Source organism: Tupaia chinensis, unplaced genomic scaffold (genome assembly GCF_000334495.1).
Source record: "Tupaia chinensis unplaced genomic scaffold, TupChi_1.0 Scaffold148884_1, whole genome shotgun sequence".
Taxonomy (NCBI): Eukaryota; Metazoa; Chordata; class Mammalia; order Scandentia; family Tupaiidae; genus Tupaia; species Tupaia belangeri.
The window spans coordinates 29,755-39,691 of NW_006208732.1; the positions used below are offsets into that span (position 1 = coordinate 29,755).

At 39.4% G+C, this 9,937-nt stretch overlaps 1 long non-coding RNA gene across 1 annotated transcript in view; it reads left to right on the top strand.

The window, feature by feature from the left end:
- The first annotated feature begins 2,854 nt into the window (after positions 1 to 2,854).
- The window catches only part of LOC106734133 (uncharacterized), a 52,512-nt gene continuing 45,429 nt past the window's right edge, over positions 2,855 to 9,937 (top strand). Inside the window, exon 1 of the long non-coding RNA XR_001369875.1 lies at positions 2,855 to 3,052. This is a non-coding gene — a long non-coding RNA (uncharacterized LOC106734133). The remainder of the gene's footprint in view (positions 3,053 to 9,937) is intronic.

Below are 9,937 nucleotides of genomic sequence, written 5' to 3' on the forward strand. Positions count from 1 at the left end.
AGGGGAGGAGCTTAGCTTACATAAACACCAATTAGCGAACACAGTCAGCCCGCCTAAGGCCTGATGACATTGCTTAGCTTCCTTTCTAATGTCCTCCAGTACTTTTCCTATCAGTTCCCCTAGTACTTAAAAACATTTCCACCTTTTCAGAAAACAGTTTATCATTTATTTCTTGAGAGTGAGAAAGAGACAAGGCGACCGTCAACAGGCTCTTGACACTGTGATGCATACGCAGTCTCTCAGCTCTTATTTCAATGGAGTTGTGTTCCATCTTTCCCCCTTTTGCAATATCTCGAGTGAAGTTGTCCTTGCTTGTTCAACCCTGTCTGGTACAACTGTTTCTTTAAATGTTAAACAATCTCAAGTACTTTTTCCCAAAATGATTTAAACCCAGGATGTATACTCAGAGTGTATTCTTTTACTATTGTAACCAAACCCAATGTGAAAAGTGAAGTAGAAGTGATTCCATGCAATTTCTTATCTAAGAAGCTCTTAAAAGTGTATTCCCCTTTGCTCTCATTTCTCTGGAGGGTTTTATGTTTAGCCATTTCTTAACACATCAAATGGGTACTTTAAGATTTGGAAGCACATATTTTTTTCCCTGGGGATTAACTTTCTTCTTTTAGTTCATCCCTTTAAATTTTACTAGTGTTAAACTAACATTCTCCAAAGAGTCTTAAGATGTTACAGGGATTTTCTTCCATGTGCCTTTAATATAAATGATAATTTTGAATTCCTTTTCAGTAAGGTAACACACACTATTTTAGAAGCAAAATATTGATGGTAGACGATTATATTGCTTTAATAGCATCTCTTTTCAAGATAGTATAATTAACCATTATCATCAATAACAAAAACAACTGTGATAAAAATGATCTTTGCTACCTGGTGGAAATGAGCCCACATATGAGGCATTCTATGCTGGCCACCTTGCTGTACCTGGTACATTGACTTCACCTTTTACATAGAATATTGGAATAGTTTTCATGGCAATTATAAATCTATGCAAAGAGCTCAGTAACATTATAGTGGGGTAAGGTTTAATAGTCTATTAGGGTATAATAAACAGAGGGAAAATGTTGAGTGGGGTGCTCATACAGTTGGAGATAAATCAGGAATTGGGGGAAAAAGTGCATACTAATAGAATTTCACCGAAAGTACCTTGACAGAAGAAAACAAAACGCAGAACAGTTTTCTAGTGCTTCCACGGAAGCTCAGCAGGTGGCGCTGCTGTGTTTCTAATGGCTAATGACATTGGGCAAGGGTGGAGACTTGACGGGTTATGCAGCGTCCAGGGATGGAGAACTGTGCAGTTCAATAAAAGTTCGTGATATCTTTTTTTTTTTTTTTTTGGTATATATTAAAAACATGCATCTATAGATCACAACTGGTATTTGCAATTGCAAACATAGTCATGAGTCATTTCTGACAAAAAGTGCCCAATAATAAAAAAGTACTGACAAGTACTCAACATTACTTGAAAAACAATTTCCATTTTGTTCTCTTCACTTTCTCTTATGCTACATTGATCAGTCTTCCAAGGGCCACCTTCTTCTGTGGTGGATATGAAGAAAATTGGGAGAGCATTAGAAAGCAGTGTTTCTCAAACATTAACATATAAAAGTCACCTAAGGATCTTGTCAAATGTAGTTTTTTGATTCATTATATCCTGAGATTTTGCACATCTAGCAAGTCTAACGAGTCTCTCAGGGATGCCAATGCCCTGGTCTTCGTATTACACTTTGAATACCAAGGCGATGGAAGAATTCATATCAGACCTGCTTCTTGCCTTGGTGCTCTTCCTCAGTTAGCCACGTGACCTCAGTGACGTCACCCCAGCTGTTGGATCCTCTAATAATAAAACCAACAGAAAAAACAAAGTACTATCTCTTCTGCATTTTGCTTATAGCAAACATCAGAGGGTCCCGTGATATCCTGCATTATCTACCAAAATAAAAGAAATCAGCGTTATGTTGGATATATTCAGATGACAAGTCGAATGTACTGGCTTGGAAATTTTAGACAACAACTGACACACGAAAATAAAATTAACTCAGATTTTAGTTTCTGAATGACTTTTACCTCCAAAGAGATGATTAAAACCTGGAGCCATAAGAGAACTGGCAAGAAATCTAAAAACTGGGTGGAAAGAGTTTACGACAAAGGGGGAAAAAAATGAGAAAAGTCTACATCATCGAATTATTCAAGTATGATTTGAAAGTACCACCCTCAAAAGAAATGAGAAAACAGCAAAAGCGAGTCGTTTAACCAAGTGTCTCTAATAATAAAATGAATACCCTGATGGAGATACAAAGATCAGCTCAAAGTGGCTTACTTAGGGAACCAGCAGTTAGCGTTATCTCATTTTCCTTCTCTCTTTCTCTCTTCTCCTCTCTCTGTCTTCTCTGGCAAGCTCACATGACCTCTGGTATTTTTTTAAAGCAACAATAAAAATAATACAAATTAAAGTACAGTATAACATCTATTACATAGCACCTACATTTCTATTTGGGTATTGTACATAATCTAGAGGTGATTTAAAATGTGTGGAAGGGTGTGTTAGGTTGTATGTAAATAGCACACCTTCTTACATAAAGGACTTGAGCTACCTCAGATCTGGTTCTGTAGGAGTGCTGGAACCAGTCCCCAGGGGCCATCAGGGAAGACAGTACAAGCACCCAACATGCATTAATGGCTGACAATCCGCCAGGGCAGCATTCCCATTATTGGATCTCATTCCATTTCCTTGACAACCTTCTGATGTTAGGTTCTGCTACTACTTGCATTTTAGAGACGAAGAACTGGAAGTGCAGGGGGGGTCGAGTAACGTGTACAAGCCCCAGTTATTGAACTTCGGAGCTGGAATAAGACATTAGGCAGCAGGATTCCCAAGTTAATCCCAAGACAAGAGAGATCACTATCCCGAATGCCTGAATGAGTGCAGGCAGCCCTTCTGTAGAAGCCTACGCATCCTGCTTCCATTTGCCTGCAACTCTGAGAAGCCATTTATTGAGCTACTCAGTTATTGAGTATTCCAGCATTAATTACAAAGGTAACAAATGCCCAATCCAGCAAAGCTGCTGTGAGTTGATGTTCTACTGCTGAGACACATATGGACAAGCAGTATGTGATAGGAAACTTTTACTCAGGTCAAACAGGAAACCAGGTATCAACGAGCAGGATGAGCTGATTTAAGAATGGGCTCTTTTACAGGTCACCTCCACTGCACTGTCACTCGCAGGCACTAAGTAAGCCACATTTTTTTTTGGAGAGGTTTTTGCTATAGGGCGCGTGCGCTCGCCAGACAGACAGAGAGAGCCAGAGAGACAGAAAGCGAGAAATCACCCCCCAGGGAGGATGGTCACGCAGCAATCCCTTCTCCTCCATTCTCCTCTCGGGATCTTGGGCACGCACGCACACGCGCCCGGTGTGAGTTTTAAGCCACCGGGTCCGGGACACGAACCGCGGTCGACTACGTGGGAGTCCAGCGACATAGCCATTACGCTAACTGCTGGTTCCCTTGTTGTATTTTTTTAACTGTGTTTTTTTTTTCTTCTTCTTTTTTTTTTTTTGTCTTTCACACATTTTCAATTTATGGTTAGTTGAATCTGTGGATATTGAGGGCTGAGTGTATTTCATTGAATTATTATTAGTAGTTATTATTGCTGGTTTGCAGAAATGGATCCTAGCTTATTCTCTCACCCCTTAGATTATTGCTATTCTGAAATTATATGAGACTCAAAATTTAACTCTCAACTATGAATTGTTGTTAGTGCAATTTCACTGTTTCAGCCTTATTTTAAAATCATATTTCTCCTGTCGTTATCATTTTAATCTCTGACAAAGATTCAGTCCTCTCTTATCATGGAGTCCTGTTAATTAAAAATTCATTAAATAATTAATTATTCTAACTCTTCAGATAATTCTGTAGATATTTTTAATATTATAAAATTGCCATTACTAATAACCTTCATAATTTTTCTTAAAAGCAATAATCACCTCTTGCATTTTTCACTTTAATACTAAAAATAAAATAGCAAGTTGAGGTCTTCTAAAAATGAATGCTTTTAAAGGTGAATCCAATTATTCAAATCCAGTTGAATTTAGTGTGTTCCGAACATGCTCTATGCATTGGTAGAGCTATCTTCTTCAAGACTCACAGTGATTCTGTAAGATAGGCAGGTAGGTAGGTGTCATCTGATTTTCAGACGAGTAATTAAATTTCAAATATTAGTTCAGTTTTTTTCCCACAGTCACAAATTTATAAGCAGCAGAGAAGGATTTCAAACCCAGTACTTGTTACTCCAAATCCAGTACTTTTTTCAAAGCCACAAAGAGGCTAGGAGGTCTGAGAGGTTCTGCAAGAGGCCATTGCATTTAGCCCTGTGAGCAGGATTTGAGACTGTGGCTCCTGAAATATACTAAAGGCAATATCTGTCACTCACACTCACATACTTCATTTGCCAAGTATTTCTAATAGGAAACACCATCTCAAATCCTTTCCTGGTTTGGGGTGTGGTAATTACTATGGTTGCCATCACAATTCCCAGCTAGTTAGACTCCATGACAGCCCATGGGATCCTGACCCTACCAATTAGTTGCATAAGATACTCAAACTGGAATAAATTTGATTCTCTTCTCGGCCAGCACATATTTCCTTAGTACCTAGTCTGGGAGGTGAGAACTTAGAAAGGTATCAACAGATGCTGGGACCAGCAGTTAGCGTAATGGCTATGTCACTGGACTCCCACGTAGTCGACCGTGGTTCGTGTCACAGACCCGGTGGCTTAAAACTCACGCCAGGCGCGTGTGCGTGTGTGCCCAAGATCCCGAGAGGAGAATGGAGGAGAAGGGATTGCGGTGTGGCCATCCCCTCTGGGGGGTGTTTTCTCGCTTTCTGTCTTTCTGTCTCTCTCTGTGCCCTATAGCACATGCCCTATAGCGAAAAAAAAAAACTCTCCAAAAAAAAAAAAAAAGAAGAAAGTTATCAACAGATGCATTCTGACAAAGTCTAGTGGGCGTCCAAGTAATTGTGAGTTGTAAGAATCAGGAATACTCGGGACCAGCAGTTAGCATAATGGCTATGTTGCTAAATTCCCATGTAGCCGACTGCGGTTAGAATCCTAGACCCGGTGACTTAAACTCATGCCGGGTGTGTGTGCGTGCCCAAGATCCTGAGAGGAGAATGGAGGAGAAAGGATTGCGGCGTGGCCCCCCCCATCTGGGGGGTGATTTCTTGCTTTCTGTCTCTCTGTCTGGCGAGCACACGTGCCCTATAGCAAAAATCTCTCCAAAAAAAAAAAGAGAGAAAAAACAATCAGGAATACTTAGTGAACGGAACAGGCTATTGGTATGCATGGTAACACTTTACAGATCAGACTACTGAGGGCCAGGCAGATGGAGGAGCAGGTGAAGACCACTCAGATCTGTGGGGACCAGTCCACACCAGGAACTCTGTCTCCTCATTCTAAGACTTGGGCTTTTCACATGATGTCTTCTTGCAAATTAGTATTTTCAGATAACCTAGTAGGTCTGAAAATTCAGCAACTATTTGTCTAAGATATTAAGAATAAGTAAAATACTTAAGAATGTAATATACAAGTGAAATTTTGTTGTGTATTTGTGTATGTATATGTATACATTATATGTATGTGTGTATACATATACATATATATGTGTGTGTGTTTGCATATATACATGGAGAGAGAGAGAGGGAGGAAAGAGAGAGAAGGGGGAGAATCAGGTAGATCAACAGATGGATGTTAGCCATGTAAAACTGAAGACACTTAACCAGAGCCTACTACTGAAGTTCTGCCTGGCATCAGGGAAGTGCCCAGGTATAAATTGCAGGCACCCAAGACACCTAAGGGTACAACCTTTAGGGAAATAGCCCTGGAAAAAGATGATCAGAACAATGATGGGGTTTCAGAGACTGTCTTATACTGATATCAACAGCAACATTCCTTGGCCTGCAGCGGGACTGTGAGTAAATCTTACCTCTAGCACTTCCGGACACTATTCAGTGAAGCACAGCATCCTTGCATTAAAGGCTAGTCACATAAAAAGAAGATTGTGAAGGAAGGGATTGATGCTAACTCCAGAACTAAGGAACACCATGTAGCATGTCATAGAGAATTTGGTCACATTCAGTCCTGGGGGGCAGAATGTTGATGTGGGGAGAGCAGAATAGAGAATTGGACATAATGGGATACCCAGACACATTGGGTTAACCCAGCATTTGTTCCTTAAATTTAGGGTTGATAGCTATAAATTTTGGTCCCATTCCTTTAGTCTCCCTACCGCAGACCTCCGATTCATGGATTGAAGCAGGCAATGGTGCACATGCAACATGGAAGGCTATTGTGGCTGATTCCTTTGGGTGGGTGTCTGCCTGCCTTACTAATGTCCTTCGGGGATGTAGCAGAGTCTGCAGAATTAGGGAGTGCCTCCTGAACTGATGTCACAGTCTTTTTTTTTTTGGAGAGATTTTCACTGTAGGGCGCGTGCGCTCGCCAGACAGACAGAGAGAGACATAGAGACAGAAAGCGAGAAATCACCCCCCAGGGGGGATGGTCACGCCGCAATCCCTTCTCCTCCATTCTCCTCTCGGGATCTTGGGCACGCACGCACACGCGCCCGGCGTGAGTTTTTTAAGCCACCGGGTCCGGGACACGAACCACGGTTGACTACATGGGAGTCCAGCGACATAGCCATTATGGTAACTGCTGGTTCCCTGATGTCACAGTCTTGAGCTGGGCATTGCCAAACTTTCAACCCCACTAATTCCTTTTTCTTGCTTTTTTTCCTATAGGACTAAGTTTAGATATATTGTGTATAAACATTTCTTTTTGCCACATTGTTTAAAATGCACACATAATTACTTGTCACATGGTTATTATTCAGATGTATAAAATGGCCAATAAGAAATTCTGATTGTTCTAAGGTGCCACAACAAGTTGTCATCATTTTAACCAAAGCAATACAAAACTCTAAAAACCAAGCTCATCTTTTGCTTAACCTGTTGTAAAATTAGCTTCAAGTTTTGTTGTGTGTGTGTTTGTTTTGCGATTGTTGTTTATTTGTTTTTAAATGTTGAATTCAACACTTATCTGCCAAGGAAAACTTACAGTTATTCCTTCCTTCTCTCCTTTTCTTCCTCTTTCCTTCGATGTAAATATCGCAAATCTATAATTATTCTATTAATGAGCTAAGTCTGAATTTAATAGTCATTGGGCATAAGACAAAAGTTTTTTTCTTTAAATTGAATATAGAATGAATCAATTTTTATAATTTTCACTTGGCTGCCAAAATGGGGGCCTAGATTTGTTTCACTCTAAAAAGAAAAACAATAAAATAAATCTTGCTGCTGTAGGAAACAGAACATCTGATTTGGAAATTGCTAATACAGGAAAATATTTCTCCACTGATTCCCAAGGCAATGCCTGCAATGCTTTGATCATTGTGCATCCCTCAGAATTGAGTAGATTTTATCAGCCATGACCAAGTGTAGAAACTACATCTTTATCTATATTTATGAAGGGAGGATTTCTCTTAGATTAGTCAGGTAAAGAAAGGTTAACAAAGGGACAATTCACAGAGGTGTGAGTACATTAATTAATTAATTAATAGATTAATAGAACTGCAAAGGATGTTAAGGCACCAAGACAAAAAGAGCAAGAAGCCATTGTTACTCCTAGGTATGAAGATACAAAGGAAGAGGTAATATCGAAGAGTCCTGAGAATCTGCAACCAAAGAGGAGGACCTGTTGGCAGGAACTTTAATTCCAGAAGGAGACCGAGACTGTAAGAAATACAGCACTGAGTCTAGGAGGTGGTGTAGTGGTTAAGGTGCTGGACTCTCACATGGTTGACTGTGGTTCAAGTCTTAGACCTGACAAGGGGAAAAGCAAACAAACACAACACTTACTATACAAAAATGAAAAGTTATCTATTGATGTTAATGTATACGGTAAAAACTTTGATTTGACTAATATACACTGTGTTCATGCTGGGAAAATCATATTGTACAATGTAAAGATATACAGTGATTGAATTAAAGAAGAAGAAGAAAAAGAAGAAGAAGAGGAAGAAAAAGAAAGGAAAGAAAATAAGATGAAGAAGAAAAAAGAAAGAAAATTATGCTGGGATCGTGTATGTGCATACCCAAAATCCCAGGAAGAGAAAAAAGGAGAAGAGATTGTGGTGTAGTCATCCTCCCTGGCTGTGATTTCTCATGTTCTCTCTCACTGTCTCTCTCGTCTCTCTCCTCTCTGGCAAGTGCATGTGCCCTATGGCAAATACCTAAAAAAAAATTAAAGAGAGAGAGAGAGAGAGAGAGAGAGAGAGAGAGAGAGAGAGAGAATGGAAAAAAAGAAGAAAAAGCAAAAGCAAAAATGAAATATAACATGAGAGGATTGGAGAAAACCTTCCTGACCCTCTCTCCTACAGTCTTCCAGTCTCTTGAAGGTGACCATCCAGTGGAAACCAGTTAACAAAGAAATCCATTGGTTCATTTCATAGCAAGAAACTTCCTGAGGTGTATCCAGGAGGAAAGGATGGAGAAGGAGTGAACCTTGGAGAGTACAAGGCAAATGGAAATTCACTGGCACACTTACTCAGGCAGGTTTTTTTTTTTTTTTTTTTTTTTTTTTTTTTTTTTTGGAGAGGTTTTTGCTTTAGGTCTCTTTTTTTTGGAGAGGTTTTTGCTATAGGGCGCGTGTGTTCGCCAGACAGAGAGATACAGAGAGATAGAAAGGGAGAAATCACCTCCCAGAGGAGATGGCTATGCCACAATCCCTTCTCCTCCATTCTCCTCTCGGGATCTTGGGCACGCACGCACATGCGCCTGGTGTGAGTTTAAGCCACCGGGTCCAGGATGTGAACCGCTGTCAACTACGTGGGAGTCCAGCGACATAGTCATTACGCTAACTACTAGTCCCAACTCAGGCAGGTTTTATGGTAGTCTGAAACATTGTGCAAAATGTTTGGATTTTGCATAAATTAATATTTCTGGATTGAAATAGTAACATTGAAATATTAAACATATGTAAAAAATAACTTCTGGCTTAGTCATGGGTGGTACATTTACTTAGTTCTGTAAGATGTGCAATGAGAAATGGGCTACAGACACTGTTTTCGGAATCAGTGCAGAATGGTTTTCTGTATTAGCAATTTCATGGAAATCAGATCATATGTTCTGTGTCCCAGAATAGTAAGATTGACTTATATTGTTATTGTTTGTAGAGGAAAATGGTAGACTGAGCCCTGAATGTACTTACACAAAAGATATCGGCTCTGGACTTGTATTTTTCTTCCCTGGAAATATGAGAGCGGCAATTATATGTAAGTAATCATACGTCATTTACATGCTAAAATCTATCCAGTGTGCTCTGTAAGAAATGAGAGACAATTTTCATAATCCTCAGCTTAATGACCAGCTTCATTTCTGTCTAATCAATGTTCTTTAGTGTCTGATACATGTCTCCTCTACTAGGGCAACAATCCAAGTGCTAAAGTGATATTTGTTCATCATTATAGAGTAAAATGATATTATTCCGGTCAACTCTTGTTAGTTCACATAAAATATGTGTATATTTTTCAGAATCCTACTAAATGAGCTTGGCTCCACTCAATTTAAAAGGCCCTTATTTCAATATAAATAACATGGCTTTCTAATTATCTACCAAGCTGCCAGTTCTGTACTTAATAGATATTGGGCATAAGCGAAGATTTCTTCTTTAAACTCAGTTTTAAATTCTTTTCATTGTCACTTCGTTGTAAAAAAGTGGGGGCTCCCATGGAGTAGGGGCCAGTGAATGACTGATAAGGACTTAACCAAAAAATCCCCAGGGCACCAATAATTTTTTTGTTTAAATTGTATATATATATATATATATATATACAGACACACACACACACACACATATATATATGTATA